Source organism: Siniperca chuatsi, linkage group LG5, assembly GCF_020085105.1.
Source record: "Siniperca chuatsi isolate FFG_IHB_CAS linkage group LG5, ASM2008510v1, whole genome shotgun sequence".
Taxonomy (NCBI): Eukaryota; Metazoa; Chordata; class Actinopteri; order Centrarchiformes; family Sinipercidae; genus Siniperca; species Siniperca chuatsi.
The window spans coordinates 30,415,708-30,438,180 of NC_058046.1; the positions used below are offsets into that span (position 1 = coordinate 30,415,708).

Sequence of the window (22,473 nt, forward strand, 5' to 3'; positions counted from 1 at the left end):
GCCGTTGTATAATCCCATTATAACACACATATCCCCTGCAGCCCCCACCGCCACAGCCTAAACTGACTACCCCCACTCAAATGAATGGGGGGGACTGGTATTTTCGCCACAGTGCCTGATTTGGTCTGGGAGGAAAGCCTACCTGATGCTGGCCTGGCCATGATTTTTTTATATGTATTTTTAATTCTTATGAATGTGTTTGCAAATGAATAGTTTAAATAATTTATCAAGATATAATTACCATATTTAATGTTTATTATAATATAATGATTGTCGAGAATTTTGAGGGGGGGCACAAAAGCTCATTTGGACAGGCATTGCCCCCCCGTGCCACCAGCACCAGGAATAGACCAGGATTAGAAGAAATAACACGGTCCTGCCTTAGACATTCCATCCTGAACTCTGTCATATCACTGGGACTATAATCCTCTGTGTGTGAACAGTGATGATCCGTAACATTTTTTTTTTTTTAAAAGGGTATCGGAATCCAACTAAGGCTCAGTTCAGACAGATGTCCAGGGGAAGGGTACAATAGGTAGGCACCACAGAGTAGTGCACAAGGGGTTAAGGTCATGCCTCTCCATCCGCTTCCACACAGTTCACATTGGCCTCAGTTCAAAATCAGAGGGAGTAGTTCATTGTACTGCACGCAACAGATCATAAAACATATTCTTCTTCTCTGTTATATCTTGACAGTTCTTCCCATAATTCATCATTTACATTTATGGTGTTGCACATTTATTTGTTACAAATTGATCCATATAAAGTTTCAAGGAGAAAGTCAAACTTTCAATATTGTAAATTTCCTTTACAATGCCTATCCGCTCTAATTTTGTTGGTGGTTCTTTAATCATTTATTTCTTTGAAAAAGAAAAAAACTTGTTTTCTGAGATCTCAGGTTCTTTTTATCAGTTTTTTGGTGATCCTACAATTACCTGGGTTTAAAAGGAAAAGACATTTAGTGTGTGGAAGGACATTTGTAAGTTCAGTTGGTCACTAGTCATACATTTATAATTTTTTTTATTGATTTTAACATAAGCATAGTGACTTTCGTACTGACTTCGTATTGTGACTTTGTATTTTATTGATTGTAATACATTATCTCTATCCATTGCCAGTCTGTTGTCAGGTGCGTTATTTGGGGTGGATGCTTTATGTCTACACGAGCAGTCAGACATGTAATTTACAACCAATGCCCTCATCGAATCTAGATTAGAGACCACACCAATGGGGTTACACAAGCTTTTGCCCTTCTGCTCCACGGGGAGGTTTCTGTCCTCCCTGAGCTCGCCTAAATTACCTGAATTACCATTTGACAGGTGTACTGCCCCAGTCAAACTCCCCACCTGCCACTGTCCCTTGACCCCAGAAGTGAGAGCCCACTTGGGGCTTGCCTCCCTGCCAGCAAACTCTCTTGAGTGTCACAGCTGAAGACTGATCTTTTTTCTAAATGTGTTTGTGCTTGACTCGTATAATATTTTGATGTGTTTTTTCATTTTAACCTTTTATCCTGTTGTAAAGCACTTTGTAACCTAGGTTTTGAAAGTTGCTATATAAATACCTTACTTTTTACTTACTTACTCACTGGATGAAAATGATAAGAGTAATGGTATTTCATCAGCGGCTGAAGCCTCCTACTTTTTCTACACCAATCATGTCTCTTCACAGTACCACACTAAGTCTGATTCTGCCAAGCCCGTTCCTCTGGCTGTGGTTTCGCTAGAGAGTAGGAAGGGACAGTGGGAATCTCGTTCATTCATTCATGGGCATCACTAATTAGATGATGAGGCATTTGGCTACTTTTGGTGATTATGCGTTTCTGGATTTACCTACCCATCAGGCGCCATCATAGTGCTGCACCATGAATCGGACTGCACAGGCTTAGCTTGCACCTCTGCCATTGGGCAGCCAGCCCGCCATCAGTAATCATTATGCAACTCCCACCACCCCCTGTTTAACGGTTGATCGCCAACCAGAGGGTGGAGGAACCTTATGCGACCGGCTAGCACAGAAAGTCCCTTAACAGGAAGTTGTTGTAACTTGAGTGTACATTGTCCAGTCTTCCCCAAATTTCACGTTTGATGAGAATCCTGGCCTAAGCACATCTTCTTGCCAATTAGGAGTTGTAGTCATTGCACCACCAACTAGCAACAGGAGAATACACTGGAACTTAACGTGTAATTAGTGGGTGTTCTTGAGCACCACATAGCGGACACAGGAAGTGACATTTATCTCCACAGTGCAACATCCAAAACACATGAAAATTCAGAGCCACATCCACCGGACCTCTGGCAATCATGATGCGACTGCGGCACCCCCCCCCACGTGCGGTCAGGTGTGAGGCCCAGTTTATCGCTGCTTGCAATTTTATTTATTATCTCTCTTCTTTTTTTCCGCTAAACATGTTCATGCAGCAAAAACAGTAAGTCAAAAAGTCACCAGAAATGGCAGGTGGATTGCAAATTCCACCAACTACTCGGGCAAAAAAAACGACGCGCTGTAACAATCAAGTTTTTGCAATTATCTCAAACAGCTTAGAGTCAAAATTCTTTCACCATTGTAATCTCTCAATTGATCTGTGTCTTTGATCCAATGGTCTTCTGCTCTAAAAATCAATTCTCAATTTTCTCAAAATCCTATTTTTGCAACCTATTCAGAAACCTTTGGTCCAATCGTCCCGAAACATTGGCAGGATCGACTATGGACTTTGTTGATCTAAAGTTATCAAGGAAATTTCTATACGTCATTCCATGTTGATTTTACAATCCAATCTATTTTTTTATTAAAATTTTCAAACATTTGCAATAACTCATGAACGCGTTGAGATATCAACCTGAAATTTGACACACATGTTCAGGACTTTTTACTTAGCTTACTTTTTAAAGCACGTTGTGCTGCACATCTAGGGGGCACCATTAATGCAAAAAGTTTATATCTCGTAATCGGCTACATCAATTCGTACAAAATTCGGTTGCACATACAAGGTTCATGACTCAGTTAACGCTTAAAATTTGGTAATGATTGCTTAAAGTGGGCGTGACAGCCATAAATACCCCTTTCTGGCACATGTGATGTTATTGCCTCAAGTTGTGAGAAGGTGTGTAGAAACCACATCTCCCCACCGTCTCTTCTCTGGGGATCCAAAGGGTTCGAATCCCTGGGCGGTCTAGTCCTACTTACCAACAATGTGGCAGTACATGCATGTGGAGTGTTTTCAAGTGCTCGCTGACGTCATATGAATTCCATATATGAAGCCCATTGTAAAACTTCTTCTAATTATTTTCCTTTGCTAAAAAGTGTTTGCGCAGCAAAAAACGTAAGACCTAGAAACACAAAAATTGGATGTATTGCAAATTCCACCGACTAATCAGGCACATATAATGACACTCAAGGTGACGCTGTAATAATCAAGTTTACATTTTCACAATTATCTCAAATGGCTTGGCCTACAGTCAAAATTCAAAAAGTCATCTGCAGCTGGTCTTCTGCTCTGAAAATGTCAAATTTTGCAATTTTTCGCAATCTGCTTGGACCCCGATCATTGCCGCTTAAGGCTATATTTAGAAAGATTTTTCTTTTCATGACCTGTTATTTCCCCCATTAATTTTTATTATGGATACAATTAAAGTCAGTGAGAGTAGGAGAGTCTGTCAGCAAGAAACACTTTTTACATAATTTATCGTTTTCCATTCAGTCACGTAAGGCTGATAATTCCTGAGCGTCAGGTTTGATATGAGTTACTTCATCTCAATTTTCCCTGAAACATTTAGCCTAAAAACACATTCTGCCAGTAGAAATGATTCCTGTGCCTCTGAGCAGGACACAGTACACAGTATAAATACAGAATGCAGGTTGTTATTCACGTTCAGGTTTTTGTTAAACAGACAACAGGCTACAGAGAGAAAACACTGCTGCTCTGGCAGCGATAACTGTGCCAGAGCCAGAACTGTGCCTGTCACAATAACTACTTTGGTTGGATGATATATTGTCACAGCAATAATTGCGATAAACAACATTATTGTCATTTAAAGGGCATTCATTTGCATAAAGCATTGGTGTTGTCGGTTGCAGCAAGGGAGAGATAAGGTAGATAGAGAAATTATTAGCGAACAATCACAAAATCAATACAGGGCCATTGTATATTTGAAGTAAACATGTTTTTAAAAATCTATAAAGGGAGGGAGAAGATCAGACTAACTATTTAAATATTTACAAGATCAAAATAACTATTTCCATACTTACAAGCTATAGGAACATTAATCCAGAGATCTGGAGAGAAAGAGTGAGAGAGAAGTTCAAACCTGGATGCCCCACACGCCACACCTACTGTCTAAGAGGAGAGGGAGAGATGAGACCCTGGTGCTGTTGGCAGAAGAGCCAAGGACTGCAATTACTCGAGCAGCATGCATGGGAATGAATTACAATATATTTGAATATATTTCTCGCCTTTATGATGGTCTGAATAGGTTGCTAAATTAGCTACCTAGTCGCTTTATAGAAATAAAGTCTGAAAAGTTATCAAGCTCCTCTCCTGTGGAATCACATCCCAATGTGGGTTCAGGAGACAGACACCATCTCCACATTTAAGAGTAGGCTTAAGACTTTCCTCTTTGATAAAGCTTATAGTTAGGGTTGGCTTGGGTGAGCCCTGAACCATCCCTTAGTTATGCTGCTATAGGCCTAGACTGCCGGGAGACTTCCCATGATGCACCTCTTTCCTCTCCCCTTCTCTCCCTCTCCATCTGTATGCATTTTTATCCCATTATTGCATGTTACTAACTCGACATCTTCTCTCTCCCGTAGTTCTGTGCTTTCTCGTTTTTCTCCTCTCTCCTTCTGTCGCTTTCAGCAGGTATTTCTGCCTTTGGAGCTGCAGAGACTGGATCTGTGGTTGTGGGCCACCTGCTGCCCCTGTGTTCCTGCTCGACAACTGCTACTACGGTTGTTGTTAATGGCTCTGTTACTAATACTGACATTATTTTTCCTATAGCTGTCATTCCTGTTATTATTGATTTATTAATATTAACATTACAATTACAATTCTATTTAAAAACATTTTTTTGGTGTTATTTACATTGTGCCTCCCTCTCCACTACCCTCACCCCCCTCCACCAAAACCTCTCTCTCTCTCTCTAAACCTCTCTCTCTCTCTCTATCTAAACCTCTCTCAAAACCTAACATGGCAGCATCGGATGGCCACTCACCACTGACTCTGGTTCTGTCCAAGGTTTCTGCCTCTTAAAGGAAGTTTTTTCTTGCCACTGTCGCCAAATGCTTGCTCATGGTGGGAGGTGTTGAGTCTCTGTAAATAATATTATAAAGAGTACAGTCTAGACCTGCGCTATAGGAAAAGTGCAATGAGATAACTTCTGTTATGAATTGAATTGAAAAGTCGCTAAATCTAGCGAGAAAGTCGGCAAGTTGGCAAGACTGTGTGTGTGTGTGTGTGTGTGTGTGTGTTTGCCACATGTGAGCTGGCTGCCTATCTCAATTCTGACTCAAAAACAAATGTGTACAAAAATTATATACAGTAGATTAGTGAATATATAATAATTCATAGAAATAAAAGTTATTTTACATGGTGGAGTGCTGAGGATGAATTAAGTAGTCTCAACCTGAGGGACTGCTCTGTAGTCTGGTGGTACGACAGTGTATACTTCTGTATCTCTTTCCAGATGGCAGCAGGGTGAACAGGCTGTGGCTGGGGTGGGTACTGTCTTTCAGTATCCTTGCACCTCACCGATATCACTGATGCTTGGTAGGTTGATACCAATGATCTTCTAAGCGGTTTTAATCACCCGACCCACTCGCCCTTTGGTCCTGGGCTGCGCACATCCCATACCAGTTTGTGATGTTTCCAGTCAGGATGTTTTCTATTGCTCCTCTGTAAACATTAATAAGAACTTGGCACGGGAAATTTGCCTTCTTAAGAAATACAGACGTTTCTGGCAGTGGAGATGGCATCCTCTATGGATCTGTTGGTTCTAAATGCAAACTGGTGAGGGTCCAGGCTGGCTGGGATGTTGTTCTTTATGTGCTGTAAACCCAGTTTCTCAAAGCACTTCATCAGAATGGGGGTGACAGCCACAGTGCGGTAGTCATTTAGACTAGACACTGCAGACTTTTTAGGTACAGGCGACGATGGTGGCTGTCTTGATGCAGGTGGGAATAATCTCCTGTGACAGTGATGTGTTACAAATGTCAGTAATGACATCCACTAGCTGATTGGCACATGTCCTTAGTACATGGCCAGGGATGTTATCAGGCCCAGCAGCTTTACTCATATTCACTCTCAGCAGTATTCCTCTCACATCCACTGTGAATACTGACAGTGGCCGGTCCTCCGGAGGCAGAGTAGACGACTTGTGAATGAGAACGGGTAAGGCTTTTCAGCCCTAACCCAAGCCCTTCAGGCCTTCCCCATGCCTGCAAATGCTCTAGATTGTCTGCAGTAGCCTGTAATCTTTGTGCTTGTATAGCACCTTTCTAATCTTCGGACCACTCAAAGCGTCTTAAACAGAAGTTGCTACAGAGTTCTTGTCTTGGGACAGTGATTGGAATATTTCATACACACAAAAACACAATAACTAATGTTTTATAAATGTTTATTTAACTACTAACTACACACACAGGAAATTAACTACTAGACGACACAAACAACTATACTACTAGACACACAAATGAACGGATAAATGAAACCATGAATGAATGATATGAACACAACAATGAATAATAAAAAAGTGAATGAATGACCATTTGACACAGAGGATGCAGTGAATGATTGTTTGGTTAGCGGTATTAACTTATTAACCTGTGTAAACACAGGAAACCACTATGTGGGCAACTTTAATAGTTACCAATTAAATAAACAATACCACTGCTTAGCAATTGAGAAGTAATTGAGAAATTATTATTAGGGATTATTAATCACCTGAAGTAATTTAGCTATCAGCAGGGCAACGCTTGTCTGAAGGGAAGAGGAGAGGAGAAGCAGTGCCATTTCTCTGGGCACTCGGCGGCAATCGGTTCCGGATTAAACTCCCTTGAGTTCCATGTCTCAGGACGTGCTGTCGGCCCCACGGGGGAACTCTGTCCTGAGTCAGATCTCTTCCTCCATAAGCAGGCTGATGAAGTTCGGTTGTGATGGCAACGCGTTGTGAGCGTCTGCCAGCTGATGGTTGAGTTTAAAGTTTGTTACGGTCCTCGTTAGGACTCCGGTGCTGCAAATGGATGTAGCAACTTCTTTAATCTGGTATCAGCAATTTAAGTTCACTAATAGAGTTTCTTTCTTTAAGAGTTAAGTCTTTGAATCTACTTCACTCCGTCTTGCCATCTCTCTGTATTTCTCCTTCTCTGCACCACTTATACGTGGTGTATAAGACCAGGGTTTCTTCTTTTCTAACCTTGGTTAGATCTCAGAAATGGCACAGTGTCCTTTTAGCTGGCGTTTTTCTTTCAGAGTTGTTGGATATCTGCATCCAACATGTTCGGTGTGCCTTTGGTCACACATACACATACACATATTTCTGTAACAATAAATGAAATAGTAAAATAAAATCACAAATTAGATGTCCACATATTTAAGCAATCTTTATATCTCACGAGAGTCTTTTGTCTGTCTGTCTGTCTCTTATCTCAGACGAGTGAGAGGAGGAGGGGGATCATCAGACACACACAGGTGCTCTCAGAGCCTGTGTAATTCAGCCTTTCACTTACATTTCCTCTTATTACCAGCCATGATAAATTAATTGTTGCATAGATACATATTTACATTTCCTGTTTCATTAGCTATTCAGCACATCATAATAAGCGAATATGTACCACCCAATAACCTAAGGCATGTTCATTTGATTAATATCAAGGTTAAGACAACAGGAGATCAGTTGAAAATATTCTTGTCAATATGTCATTAGAGAGGTAAGCACGGACTTACACTACTGAAACTTTATCCCAAATTGTCACACATGCTGTCCCAAATTATTATGGATGTCCTGAAAGAATAGTTTAATGCAGAAGATGGTGATCCATACTTTGTATGACATCATATTAATTTCTTTACATATGGAACAGTTCTTGTTGACAGGGTCTAGTGGCATCAGCATGCCTACATCAAGTTCCACACTCTTCTTATATTGTTACTCAATGTAGCACATTGATTAATACATTTCATTCTGCATTGCAAAGTCACTTTCTCTATTCCTTCAGTCTCAAGGTTTGACAAGTCCTGGTTTTCACTTGATGAAGACCAGAGATCACGAGATGTTCCTGGGGTGGTGTCGGGTTGTGTTATGCACGATCAGGGAGCGTAAGTTTTAATTTACTAAACTGGCTTAGGTTGTTCACGCTTTGTGAGTTTTTGCAGGCCAGAGTAGGTTGCTGGGAAAGGCTTATCAGTCTCTGGACAGGCCTGGTTTATGACGTAGTGGCCAGCTTTCAGAAAAGTCTAACTCTTTTCATTAACAAAGATCCAAATCAGTATCAGGGTTGATCATGCTACATAATATTAGTGAAGATTATAGAATGGTGGTAAACTTAACATTCATATATTTATATATATATTGGAATCTCACATACAGATTCTATAAGGGTCATATTTGGCGATTGAAAATGTATGGCTTATGTTAGGGTCATGCTAATCTAAGCATTTTATGAATAGGGACAATCAAATAGGAGAATTATCATTCTGAAAAACTGGGCCAAAATCATATATGTCACTCCTGTCACTTTCCATTCTCTTTGGCTCCTGTTGACAAACATCAGGGGCATTTCATGACGACAAGAGGCTCCAAACACTCCTGTAACATCAAGCTTCTTTTCTTGCTTTTGTGACCTCAGCACGTTGTCAGCTTTGAAGTTACTACTTAGTTAATACTAGTCCTAAAGATTTAAGAAACATTTAGATAATTATGGGAGTAATAATGGTCTTTTTTATGTAACAGCTCAACCATACTTCTTGTCACTGAGCTTTGCTTCCTAAGGCCAAAGTTGGCATCCCATGTCACTATCATATCTCCATCCGCCTGGGAAACAAGCAGAGTAATCCTGGTTTTGCATCTGGTGCTACAAAAAAAGAGTTTAGGTCAGCAACAACCAGGGAATACATAATTTACTTTCAAACTTAAAACAAATGTTGAAAGATACACGTCCCACATTCATACTTATACAGCCTTGATTTTGCAGATATCAATTCAGTTCCATCATTTCATGGAAACTGCAATTATGAGTAATCAAATAAGAACCAGGCTGGAACTAGAACCAACTTTTGGACATGCTGGATATATGGTCCTATCATCTAACTGTGGGCAAACATCTTCTAAACTTCTTTGTCAGAAGTGGTGAGGCTAAAACTTTATTTATAGAGCACTTATCAAAACAAAGTACAAAGTGCTTCACAGAGAGAGAAATAAAATACCACAGTTAATGATAAAATACATTACTTTTTTTAAAACAAAAAAACAATAAAATAAACAGACAGCTCAGGTAAAATCAGGATGTGCTTTCCGAAAAAAAAAGAAGCGTTTTGAGAGACTTAAAAGAAGAAACTGACTCAGACAACCTAATTTCCTGGACTCCTGGACCCCTGCCCGAAGATCTCAAACTGTGTAAAGGTTCATAAGGGATTAAAAGATCTAAAATATAATCTGGAGGCAAGCCATGAAGAGCCTTAAAAGTAATCAATAAGATCTTAAAATCAATCCTAAAACAAATGGGGAGCCAATGTAAAGAGGCTAAAACAGGTGTGATGTGATCATACCTCTTATTCCTGGTTAAAAGTCTACCAGATGAGTTCTGTACAGTCTGCAGTCGTTTCAAAGTTTTTTGATTAAGACAAGTGTACAGACTGTTACAATAATCAAGGGGGGAGGAGATAAAAGCTGTTTCTGCATCACTAAAATTTAAAATAGATCGTATTTTTGCAATATTTCTGAGGTGAAAAAAACCTAAATGATAGGACAAGCTTAGTGATATGTAGCTCAATCATAAATTGCTATCAAAAAGGACACCAAGATTTCTTGTAACAGGTTTGATATGTTGTGACAGGTAGCCAGTAGATGGCAGTATTTGTTTAGTGATGTGTTGGGGCCAACAACAAGGATTTCAGTTTTATTAGAGTTGAGCTGAAGAAAATGTATCGACATCCCAATTTTTTATGTCAGACGGGCAGTCCTGCAGAGAACTCAGCGTACTAAGGTCAGTGGGCTTGACAGGTAGGTACAACTGTGAAACAAAAGAAATGCCATGTCTGCGGATGACATCACCCAAGGGGAGCATATATAAGGAGAACAGTATTGGTCCCAGAATTTTCTACACCGCAGTTGATATAGGAAATGGATGACATGAAGTTATTAATGGCGACACAGAATTTCCTATTGGACAAATAAGATGAGAAACAGTCTAATGCAGCGCCAGATATGCCCACCCAGTGCCTCAATCTATCTAATAGAATGCAATGATCAATTGTGTCAAAGGCAGCACTTAAGTCCAGCAGCCCAACAATTGAACACATGCCTGTGTCTGAAATCATTAAAAGGTCATTAGTGACTTTGAGAAGGGCTGTCTCAGTGCTTTGGTGCCAGATTGGAACTTTTCAAAGGTATTATTGTTTTCCACAGCAGCAAGAAGCTGCTTAGAAACAATTTTCTCAAGAACGTTGGAAATAAAAGGCAGTTTGGAGATTGGACGATAGTTATCCAGGAGGGTGGGATCAAGCCCAGTTTTTAATGACTGACTGGACACAAACTGTTTTAAAGTAGTCTGGGACACAGCCAGTAGATATCGAGCTGTTAAATTAAAAATAATTAGCAAATGGGGCGCAATACAATCCATAACTTCCAATAAAAACCTAGTTGGGATTTTGTCCTGAGGGCTGGAGGATACTCTCATAGGAGACATGATGTTTGTTAGTTTAGGCAGAGTAACTCAAAGAATCCCTGAGTTGGTGATCCACATCTAAAAAGGCAGGGTTGGGGGTGATACCAGATCTTAATAACTCCACCTTTCCAGCAAAGTGCAAAAAAAACTTTTCACAATCAGCATCACAATCACCATGGGCACAAGGAGAGGCTAGGTTAACTAACTGATCCACAGTCTTAAATAGGAATCTGGGGAAAGAAAGTGGACCTGAAGACCTGAATTTCTTCCGTCTGCGTTCTGCTCTTCTGCATTTCATTTTACAGCTTTTGGCTTTTACAGCTGTTTTCTAGTCTTTGAGTTTGGTCTATTTTTCAGAGGAGCTGTGAGATCTAAGGTTGAAGAACAGAGGTAGTTAAAAGAATCAACCAAATCGTTGATGTTGGAGGAGTCAGGAAACACATTGCCAGGAGAATTGAACAGTGTACAGTGGGATATAGATTCTCCCACCAGGGCACTGTAGAATGTGTACTACAAAAAGCAGTCACTGAAAACACTACTGCTTCATATACTTAGATCTCCCACATGCAGGGTTTTCCACAAGGATATGGAGTAGCCAGCCAGTGGGAAAATGTAGCCAGCTAAGGGGGTCCAAAGAAAGACTTTGGCCGTAAAAGCCCAAATTTAGTGGCCTCTGGCACATTTTCATGCCACTATTTCATCATATACACTGATCTTAATTATTACATATTTTAATGAGTTTGCCTACCCGATTGTAAACATGTAGTGAATTATTATAAAGGAGAATTAGGCTTCTTGTGCGTTTTAGCCCACACAGTCTAATAGCTATTAATATTTAAAATCACACTTATTCTGACTGATCAGAACTTTTGTAATTAGACCTTATTTAATATTTTTTTCTATTTATTGACACATTCACTGTAAGGTTTAAGACATGCCACAATGATGGTTACTGTATTGTTTTATGTTCTAGGACATGTTAAACTGTAAAATTACAATATGAGCCTGGGGCCTATATTTTCCTCTTATTATGCCTATTACTTTGACAACATTGCCTGTTTTAGTGTGTGTTTGCAATGAGTCTTAGAGATGTCTCTGCTGTAAAAAGCACAATGTAAATAAAGATAATTCCTTCAATCGTTTTTAATGCTTACTGCGCAATCGTCAAGTCACTGCCACCAGTGTTTTCAGGTGTTTTTCAAAGTAGCCAGTCTAATGAGGATGTCCCCTGTCTTTCCCCAGTCTTTGCATTTACATTTACATGTCACCATACTCTTTTGGGATCAACATGAAAATGAAAATTAAATCTGTCAGTGCTCTCATGAAGGCGGGTCTTCAGTTAGGATGCCACTTCCTTGAATATCTGCTGCTTCGCTCGTGTGTATTTCACTTGTGGCAGAAAGGCGAGAAGGCAGCCAGGCCTCACTGACTACTAGATTACTGTACAAAAACACAACTTTATAACTGTTTTCACTGATTTTGGTGAAACAAGTGATATGGGGCACTAAATTTGATGAATTTACTGGTTATCAGACCACAAATGAGACAAGACTAAGGTTTGAAAAACGATAGACATTGCAGCGTTTATGGGGGCTGAGCCTCACAGATTACTGTACAAAAACACACAACTTTTACAACTTTATTCACTGATTTTGGTGAAACTACATGATGATGATGATGATAATGACTTTTAGTTGTGATAATTAATGATGTGGCACAATCAAGGAAGGAGTATACTCATATGCACTTATTAAATAACTGAAATGTTTGCTTCACAGACAGGACTTCAAACTGACCTCTGCAGCGCAGATTGTGGCAAAAACCCTCAACAGAAACCTGACAGACAAACAAAAACCTCTAGCAGAGGGATGGAAAAGGCTGTCTAAAAAAATCAGCAGCAAGGGGATTAGAGGAGTTATCAACATGAATATTAAAATCACCACAAAGAAGAATTCTATCATAATTTAACACAAGACTGGATAAAAACTCAGTGAGTTCCAACAAGAAGGAGCCAGCTGGTTTAGGGGGGCGATAAATAATAGCAAATATGACCGGGAGGGGGCCACCAAGTTTAAACATGAGCACTTCAAAAGAGGAAAAATCATTGCGAGCTATGAGGTCACACTTAAAATGCTTCCTATAGACAGTAACAAGGCCCCCACCTCGACCACAGACCCTAGGGCGGATAAAGCAGTCATAATCAGGAGGGCACAATTCAGCCAGCTGACTGTGATCACCAAGATGTAACCAGGATTCAGTTAAAAACAGAAAATCTAACTCAGTAGAAGAAATAAAATCATTTAAAATAAACGTTTTGTTAGAGAGGGATCTTACATGCCGAAGAGCCATCTTAAAAAGTCTGTGCTGCTTCAGATTTGAGGCTGAGACTGGAGGTAGGGTTCTGGCCCGGATCTTTATTAAGTTATTATTATTGCTGTGTCGGCTGTGTCTGTTTCGCATTAACGACCTATCCGAAATTACCACAGAAATGTTAAAAGTGGCACTAGAGGGATCCGGGCTCCAGATAGCAGCACTATGATCAGTTCACACAGTTTTTGGTGGGCAGAGAAGAGGAAGAAGAGGGAGGGGAGACAGGTGATGTAAATTGTCAACTACGTGAGGAGGACAGCACAGCGTGCTGCAAGTTAGCCGCCAGCATGCGACTACCTGACTTGTTTGGGTGAAGACCATCTCGTGCAAACAAGGAAGAACGATCCCAGAATAAGTTAAAATTGTGAATAAAACCAACGGCATGGGTGCTGCAGACAGACTGGAGCCAGGTGTGAAGGCTGAAACTGCTAAAACGGCCAATTCCCCGACCCAGTGTAGGAATTGGACCCGAAATGAAAGCACGCTTTCCGGTGCTGTAGAGCAGGTCAAAGAGGCGGATGAAGTCTGCTTTCGTCAGCTCCGATTGCTGACGGGCGGTGTCGTTGGTGCCGACATGGACCATGATTTTCGTGATAGTCGTCGGGAGTGCAGCCAGAAGTCCGGGGAGCTTTTCGAGGATGTCAGGGGTCGTAGCTCCGGGAAAGCAGCGTGTGACCGCATTAGCGAAGCGGATATTCCTCACTATGGAGTCTCCAACAATCAGCGTAGTTGGGGGGATGAGAGGAGGCAGAGTTGGTGATTGTGGAGACCGCCAAGTTCCATCAGCCATCCCTGGGATAGCTGTGGCCCGGGACTGCTGCGGCGAGGGGGCGGCGTCCTCCTTAGCAGAGGGGTTCTCTGCCGTCTCAGGACGAATGAGACCCCCAGAGCTTCTCCTAATCACGGCCTCTTTCAGTAACTTGCGGCGAGAGGACGAGGAAGACTTGACCGCTGGAAAAAGGGAGCGTCCCTCCAGTGGAGGAAAGTCCTGCATATCCAGGATGTCAAACCTGTTGGCCAGCGGGAGGTCCCGATGTGAAGGAGGAGGCAGCGGGCGAAGCTCAAAGTCCACAGTTAAGTCCATAAAAGTGCTACAAGCTTAAAATCCTTGGTAATAGCGACCGGCTAGCCAAGCCACCGGGCTAAAAACAAACCTAGCTAAGCTAGCAGCAGTGGAGGCACTCTGGTAAACCACGTCGAGTTGCAGCCAGCTTAAAATCACTTAAGATCCACACGTCCAATGACTGAAAACTTTTTCCAAGTTAAAACATATAGGTAAAGCAGTGGCCAGGAAAGCAGTGTAGCATAGAAAATTTGGCTAATAGGAGTTAAAGTTATTAAATAATGGTCTGATAATGAAGGATTCTGTGGAAAGACTATTAAATGTTCATTTTCAATGGCATATACCAGAACAAGGTCGAGGGTGTGGTTAAAACAGTGATTGGGTTTATGCACACTCTGACAAAAGCCAATCAAATCTAATGAGATAAACGCAGTACTAAAAACTAATCATTTTCAACATCCACATGAATATTTAAATCACCTACAATAAGAACTTCATCTGTGTGAAGGATTAAACTTGATAAAAACTCTGAGGATTCAGGTAGAAATTCAGAATAAGGACCAGGAGTTATACCCTGGAGTTATAGGTACACTATAACAAATATATAATAATAATATAGTCAGGTAGACTCCTTCCTGAGGGCAGGGCTTATGTAACACAGAGTAGCTTAAATTTCTGAGTTCCCGGTCCATTTTTCACAATTGAGAATGACTTCCGGATGGGAGCCGAAACGTCTTGATTCTGAAAACAGTGTCCAGATGACTACGACTGAAACCTTTTCTACAATAGAACACTCCTGGACGAATGAGGGACTACACCGTCGTACTATAACAAATAGAATTGGCTGTCGTGTTTTCCAGGTTGGGTGTGAAAGACTAAGAACAAGGCTTTTAAGTGAGCTATAATTTAGATTAGGTTTGATTGGGTTGATTAATAGGCTAGAGTAATGTCCTTATGGCCTCTCCCTTTATGTGGTGTGTGGTTGGGGTCAGGAGGCTTGGGCTTCCAACTGGCTACTGGGGATGCTGCAACAGTCTCAGCTTCCTTCTCCTCGGTTCCCTCCCTGTTCACAGCAGCACGGGGCCTACGTTCAGTTATGCTGCATGCCCCTGAGTGCATGAGGCTGGTGACATATGACACCGTCCGCTTGGTGATTTCTTGGCGGCGGGTGATGTCATAAGCTTGGGCTAGTGTGCAGTGTGGCTGTTCTAACATTTTCTGTATAATTTCTGCATCCCAACAACATTAGTGAAAACTTCAACGCCTATGGCATCCTGCTCAGTCTCAGTCCAGTCACTGTAAGCTACTGACAGTTTCCCATATATGTCGTCTCTTAAAACATGAAGAGCCTCACCCAGTTTGCGGACGTGCTGTCTCAGTTCAATAGGCACCACAGTTGCATGCTCTGAAGAAGGGCTGTGTGCAGTTTCCATCTCCTCCATCACGCGGCTGTAATCCCACTGTGAAGACTGAGGGTTTCGGTGAATGATCGCCCCTGCAGCACCCACCAGGCAGAACTTTAACTGGACAGTCATAGTCTTTTCTGACCAGTAATTAGCTCTAGCACCCACCATCCTGCTTTCTTTTTTCACTCCCTCACTCTCACTCATCCACACACCCACTATACTCACACATCATGCAATGCCCTATTCGTTAAAGAAGCTGCACCACTCGTACAACAATTTATTTAATTACATTTGGGTGTTGTGTACCAAAACAGTTGTAGTTTTGTCCTTTCAAAGTTCAAACAGCCATTATGAAATTAGCTGTCAGTGACTTTAAGCCAGACCAAAAATGGTAGCTTGAATAATGCCCTCACACATAAACTTGGTGAATTGTACATAAGTGTCATGGATAGGAAGTTTCTAATTTACTTGGCTTCAGGGTACTTCCGCCCTATCTCATGAATGAAATTCAGTGTTGGATGAGGGTAAAAACCAAGTGCTGGTACTCGGTCAGCTCCAGAAGCAAACACCAAAAAGTGTTCCAGTGTGATCTCAAACACACCATCTGTAAAATAGTAAAATAATAAAATCATTAACATCTATGATGATATGCAGGATTGTGTCAGCAAAAGTCAGAGTAGCTCAAATGAAATCTAAAAATACTCTGCACAACTGTCACATAGTGAATCATTCATTTAAGGAAGTCTCTCCAGTACCCTTCCACTCTCTTTTTTGTCTTGAAATGTATTCAAGACAAAAAACATGAATTTATTTGGTCCTTATTACTTTTGGAGGCATGCCATCTACAACATGGTTTCTCATTGTAATCCACAATTTTCATTTGTTGTAACTAAACATGCTAAAATAAAGGCTTCTTAACTAAAACCTAGTTTCTTTTTCTGCTCCATGCAAGAGTGCCTGAAGTTTGTCTCCGTTCATGTGATTATCTCAAATTATTTTTCTTCAAGAGCATCTGCGTTTTGCTCCTTGATCCTCAATGGTCAAGATCAGTCCTCAAGCACACCACTACTACTTCTTACAGTGTACATTGACAATGTTGACATATAATTGCATTTTTTGTAAATTAGCAATAATGCACCATGAGGTGTTGTGATATCTGAACCCAATTTCCGAGTACCTGAATTGGCTGCATGAGGTGAAATCTCCTTACAACATGGCCATTTGGATATTACACTTTCAGTGGGACGCCATTCTGTGGCTCACCCTGGCTGCTCAAATTAAGCCGTCTTATTTCCAAAGCCTGTCAAAAGAGCACAAGAAATAAAATAAATCAGACTATGCTTGGTTCAATTAAAAACAGCAAATGAGTCACACCATGCCCCTTTGCGTCTGTTGTGAACGTCTACTTCTCTGCACCGTGCCTGGTCCTGTGGGGGAAGTAAGAAAAACGAAAAAGAAATGCCTAAATTCTCATGTAAATACCTGAATTCACATATAAACAGACAGAAAAATAAATAAACATATAAACATGCTGCGTGTGCTTACTTTTTCCTAGTCAGTTTGCAGACTTTCAATGTATCATCATCTTGTCTTGCACAAAGTGCATGCCACTCATGTAAATCCTATAGGCAACATTAAGAATGAACATTCAATCTATTCATGATTAACATTAATCTTTTTGAAAGTCCCTAGTATAAAGCTCGTAAAAAGAAAAAAGCTTACATCAGCAACATCATCTGCTACTTCCACTATCTCCGTGTCATGAGATTAATGTATGACCTGAAAAAAATCCTTAATAAATGTTATATTGCAATGCCAACAATTAATCGTCTTTAGGAAACTTTGATCTTTTTTTTCTGAGAGGCTCTACCAAAACCTGTGCTCTACACCTACATCACCACCCACTCTCGAAGAAATAGCAGATCCAGATTTGCAGTGTAAACTCAAAAAGGTATGTAAATTTTGTCAACGAGTTCCTTATTGGCTTTCTGTCATTTTTTTAAAAGCCAATGTCTCAAAAGTATCACAAAGGCCTGCTTCTACTAATAAAACTGTACATGATGTCATAAAGATCAGTGAGGCGGGTGATATTACAGCATCTAGCATTCATTAAATAATGATAGAGTGCTGATAACTATACTTACATCCCTCTCCATTGTTTGAGGCCTCTCCAGGGTGTTATGCGAGGTATGGACCACCTATACCAAAATACCTGTTCAATACACCATTTGTTGGCAAATGATGCAATATGCTATTATGTATGAGGTATAAAATAAACCTAGAAACAGCTTCAAAAGGAGCAGTGTGTAGGATTTAGTGGCATCTAGCGATGAAATTGCAGATTGCAACCAAGTGACTACCACTCACCTCACCCTCAGGAGAAACTACCCTGGCCACGAAACTTGCTAAAAACATGAAAGGCCCTATTTAGAGCCAGTTTGTTCGTTCTGGACTACTGTAGATATAAAGGGCACATTCTAAAGTAATGAAAACACAACAATTCTTATTTTCAGGTAATTATACACAAATGAAAACATACTTATGAATATTATCACGATTTGGGAGTACTGTATATATAGAGCTGATCGATTAAGCTCTCTGCTAGCTTTCAGCACAAATGTTTGTATGAGACGCACAGGGCTGCCAGGAAGCCTTAAGGAAGTCAGGTGAAATAGTATAACGAGCAACATAAACAGTGAGAAAGTCTGGATGGGTCAAACAAACACAGGACTTTCACCCAGGAGACCTGGGTTTGTGTCCCATGTGAAACCACAAGTTAACGTTGAGTTATTTAAAGTTTTACGTTACTTACATCACATGACTTCTTACTACCTAACCAAGTAGTTTTGTTGTCTAAACCTAACCAACACGTGACTTACCTCACTGTTACGGTACAGACAGGCAGGGGACACAGAGATGAACAAGAGTGCACTTTATTGGGATACAGCCGGAGAGAGTGGGTATGGAAAGAGAGAAGCGTTGAGGAAGGGAACCGCTGGAGAATGAAGATCGCTTGCTTATACTGGCTGTGATTGGGGCTAATGGAGAGCAGGAGTGTAACTGGGAGCAGGTGTGGGTGATTACAGGCTGGTGAGGCCGTGACAGGCTGTGACACTCACCAGTGTTGGGACTCCACAGATTAATTCATTAATTTGTGTGATTTTTAACTGAACTTTATTAGGAGACTACATTCTCTTTTGTCCCACAATCCTGGAAGACATTGAACGCAGCATCCCAGCCACTACTGGCCAGCCTGACCTGTGACCCGTGATGTCACCAGGTCAATAAAATGGGCTCAGCTGTGTCAAATATGAAAACTTGGGCTGTGTTATTAGGATTGATAGCTTGTGCTACGTACACCCTGTATGTAAGATGTTTGCCTCTGTACAAGTCTAACTAATGTAACGTCTCAGGTCAGCAGCTGTTCTGCACCATAGACTGCAATCTAATTAACAGTTAGATACGAGAAAGTGGGGGAAGGTACAGTGGATATGATAATCCCATTGTGACATACAGAGGTGATTTGGGTTGACAAAGAGTGGGAAGAAATGTATGCACATGTGTTGGCAGGCCAGAGCCAGCACCCTGTTGAGATGGGTTGCTTGATCAATGCATGGGGGTGACTCGCATTTCCTTACTGACCAGCCGCTCTGATCACACCTGAGAATGGAATGCAGCGGCCGGTGAAGATCAAGAGGAATGGGAAGTGTGAACTTAGGCATTTACATAGCATTGTGTACCAAGAGGAGCTCAGGACATATAACCAACCACTTTTGTATTGCTGCTTCAGACATAGCGGGGAGATCGCCTGGAGAGGTCTCTGTGCTGTGTCTCCAGATATATCTGTATTTATCTGTATTTGTCTGTATTTGTCTGTATTTGTTTTTATTGTTAGATTGTTTGTAATGTTTGTAATAATTGTGAGGATATAAATACTAGTTAAAAGACAATTGTAGGTCTCGTGTGGATCCCTCCTCATCAACCAACTCGGAGAGAGGCTTTTCTGACCTCGACAGTGGTCATTTGTTATCTCTCTTTCCTCCTGGCTTTGCCTCCAGCACGCAGCAGACAGCTGTCTGCTACCACCACCGTGTAATCTGCTCGGAAGAGAAACACACAGCAGCACCAAACTCTTTGATCATGCAGTAGCGATGCAAGGGCCTACTAGATCTCTGCAACGGGGTTTAGCATCAATGGCTATTTCACAAAGCCTGTCAGCTGAACTTTAAAAGCAACTACGGAAGTTAGCGCCAAGATAACTGTAAGGAGGACAACAGACAACAGACCAGGTTCCACCCATCTGCATAAATGGACACTGCACAGAAAAGGACTGCATCGGACCGCAATTCTTCCCCACCTGGCCCGTACACAACAGACGGACCGCCGGCTAACAGAGCAGCATGTCCAAAGCAACCTCTTTTTCCCTTCATTATTATTGTTGTGATCTTCTCCATGGTTAACATGAGGTTATTGCAACCGAAGTTCTCAGCCACTGCCAAGTTGATGTTATGCTCCACACAGACAGAGTCTTGACATTCTAACTAACTCCTTTTAACCTGGCACTGTTATCCTAAACAGATCATACGCATACACCTTTAGTTTGGCCCTTAAAGACAACAACACCCGGCAGAGTGAAACTTTAAAGCTCCCGCTGCATATGCTTTCTTGTTCTGACCACGTGCGCTCGGACATGCAAGACACACGGAGGCAGAACAAAAGGGGAAACGCTGGAGACAGGGAGATATAGGCGTTATGCAGAGTGGCAAGGCCACAGGTGACGCCGGATTTAGCATTCATCCTTGTTTATAATAATCTGCACAATAAAAACCGTCACATTCATCTAGCCGTTTCTGAGAGTTCCTGCATTTGGGTTCTGGTAAATAGCCCGCTTACGACGTTCTCATTCTGGATGTACTGTGTCAAACTTCACTTCTTCATCACTGTGTATTACAACCAAACTGAAAGGAACCAGTTTCTGGTGAATACAAAAGCATTTTAATTACATGTAAAGCATCTCCAATAAATCTGATTCATATTTGGAGAGTCCATCTCCTTTCCACACATATGTCTGCCTGACAAAAGGCAACTAAACCTGACACAACTCCTGATTTGGTCTGAATTCAGCCGAAGTCTGACAATTGACATCTAAACTTGATACAACTCCACCTAAATTTGACAGAGTAGATCTACAAATGAGGGGTGACAAAGGACTGGGCCCACCCTTACATAGATTCCAAGTCCTATTCCTGCATTACAAAGTAGATACTGCCAGACTGTAATTTCACTGCTGTCAATAAACATTTTAAAGTGAGGCGCTATTGCTTAAACATTCGGTGCTAGCACAGGACTCTTTTTATAAAACTTTTAATGGCAGAATTTTTCCTAGCCAATGTGTCATCTCCAAGCATGGCAGTTTTGAGTTAACTTGCTAAATAATGTTAATGTTAGCCAACACTACAGCACACACTTCAACCTGTCTCCCCAGTGAAATGTGCAATTTCACTGAGACATTTTATTAACATTACTTAAAAATCAAAATTACAAAAAAACTCAGAAATGTAAGCTACTCTGTGTTACTTAAGCCCTGCCCTCAGGAAGGAGTCTTCCTGAGTATCGATACTCTTCAAATTTCTGAGTTCCTGGGCCATTTTTCACAATTGAGAATGACTTCCGGATGGGAGCCAAAACGTTTTGATTGTGTTCCATCGTGGAAAAGGTTTCAGTCATAGTCATCTGGACACTGTTTTCAGAATCAAGATGTTTCGGCTCCCATCTGGAAGTCATTCTCCCATCCGGAAGTCATTCTCAACTGACTACGACTGAAACCTTTTCTACGATGGAACATTCCTGGACGAATGAGGGACTACACCGTCTTGTTTTGTAGAATTTTGGGCAGAAAACCTTGGGTCTGGTTCGGGAACTCGAAAACAGAAATGGTGGTCTGAGATTCAACTTGCCAACCGTTTACCACAGTGTATTAACACCATGGTCAAGCCAAGCATATGCTAATCAGGTACTTAACAGTGATGAGGGAGGTGCAGCCAGAAAATAATAGGCCTGATTACTGGGCTATCATGGAAACAAAAGAAGCTCATTTTCAGGTGAAACTAGGCAGGGTAAACAGCAGAATAGGGGGTCGATCGGACAACAGGGCTCAAGAAGGATCCGGAGGTATGATGGTTTTAGCCAGAAGACTGAGGAAGAGACCTCCCGGGCTGCGAGTAAAAGAGCGTAGGTCAAAAAAGAGAAAATCAGTAGGGAGAAGTATGTCCAAAGGAAAGCACGCTGTTGCGAGCTCCGGAGATATATTTTAGAAAACAAATATGCCGCTTTTGCATCACAAACCGACCAAATGCACTACGAGTGACTTGGATTTATTTTCAGCACCCATGATGGTACTGTCTATCAATGAAAAGCTCTACACAGAAGTCCTGCCTTTGTCAGCCATTACTGACGGAGGTCCTATTGAATTTTTTATCCAGTTTAAGACTGGAAATGAGATTCAGAGATTCAACTGTTGCCCCATACTACCAATCTCATCGTTTATGCTTGTTACGAGTCTATTTTGGAGATTAATTCCAAATGACAGGTGCTTGTGGACTATTACTGAGACAATATGAACAATCATTAATTGGACTGATTACTATGTCATTTACTAGGAGATGCTTTTTGCGGAGTGTGTGCTGCGGATCAGTTACCTTTACTGCGTCAGTCCTTTAGACTTCCAGCCTTTTTTATTGTCAACGCACACCCTGCACACGA

At 41.3% G+C, this 22,473-nt stretch overlaps 1 long non-coding RNA gene across 1 annotated transcript; it reads right to left on the bottom strand.

Annotated features, from left to right (window-relative positions):
• Nucleotides 1–15,105: 15,105 nt before the first annotated feature.
• On the bottom strand, nt 15,106–19,083 carry LOC122876222. Its single transcript, XR_006378036.1, has 3 exons — nt 17,434–19,083; nt 16,889–17,333; nt 15,106–16,315 (listed from the first exon to the last, which is right to left on the bottom strand). It is a non-coding gene; the product is annotated as an uncharacterized LOC122876222 (long non-coding RNA).
• Between the last annotated feature and the right edge of the window lie 3,390 nt (nt 19,084–22,473).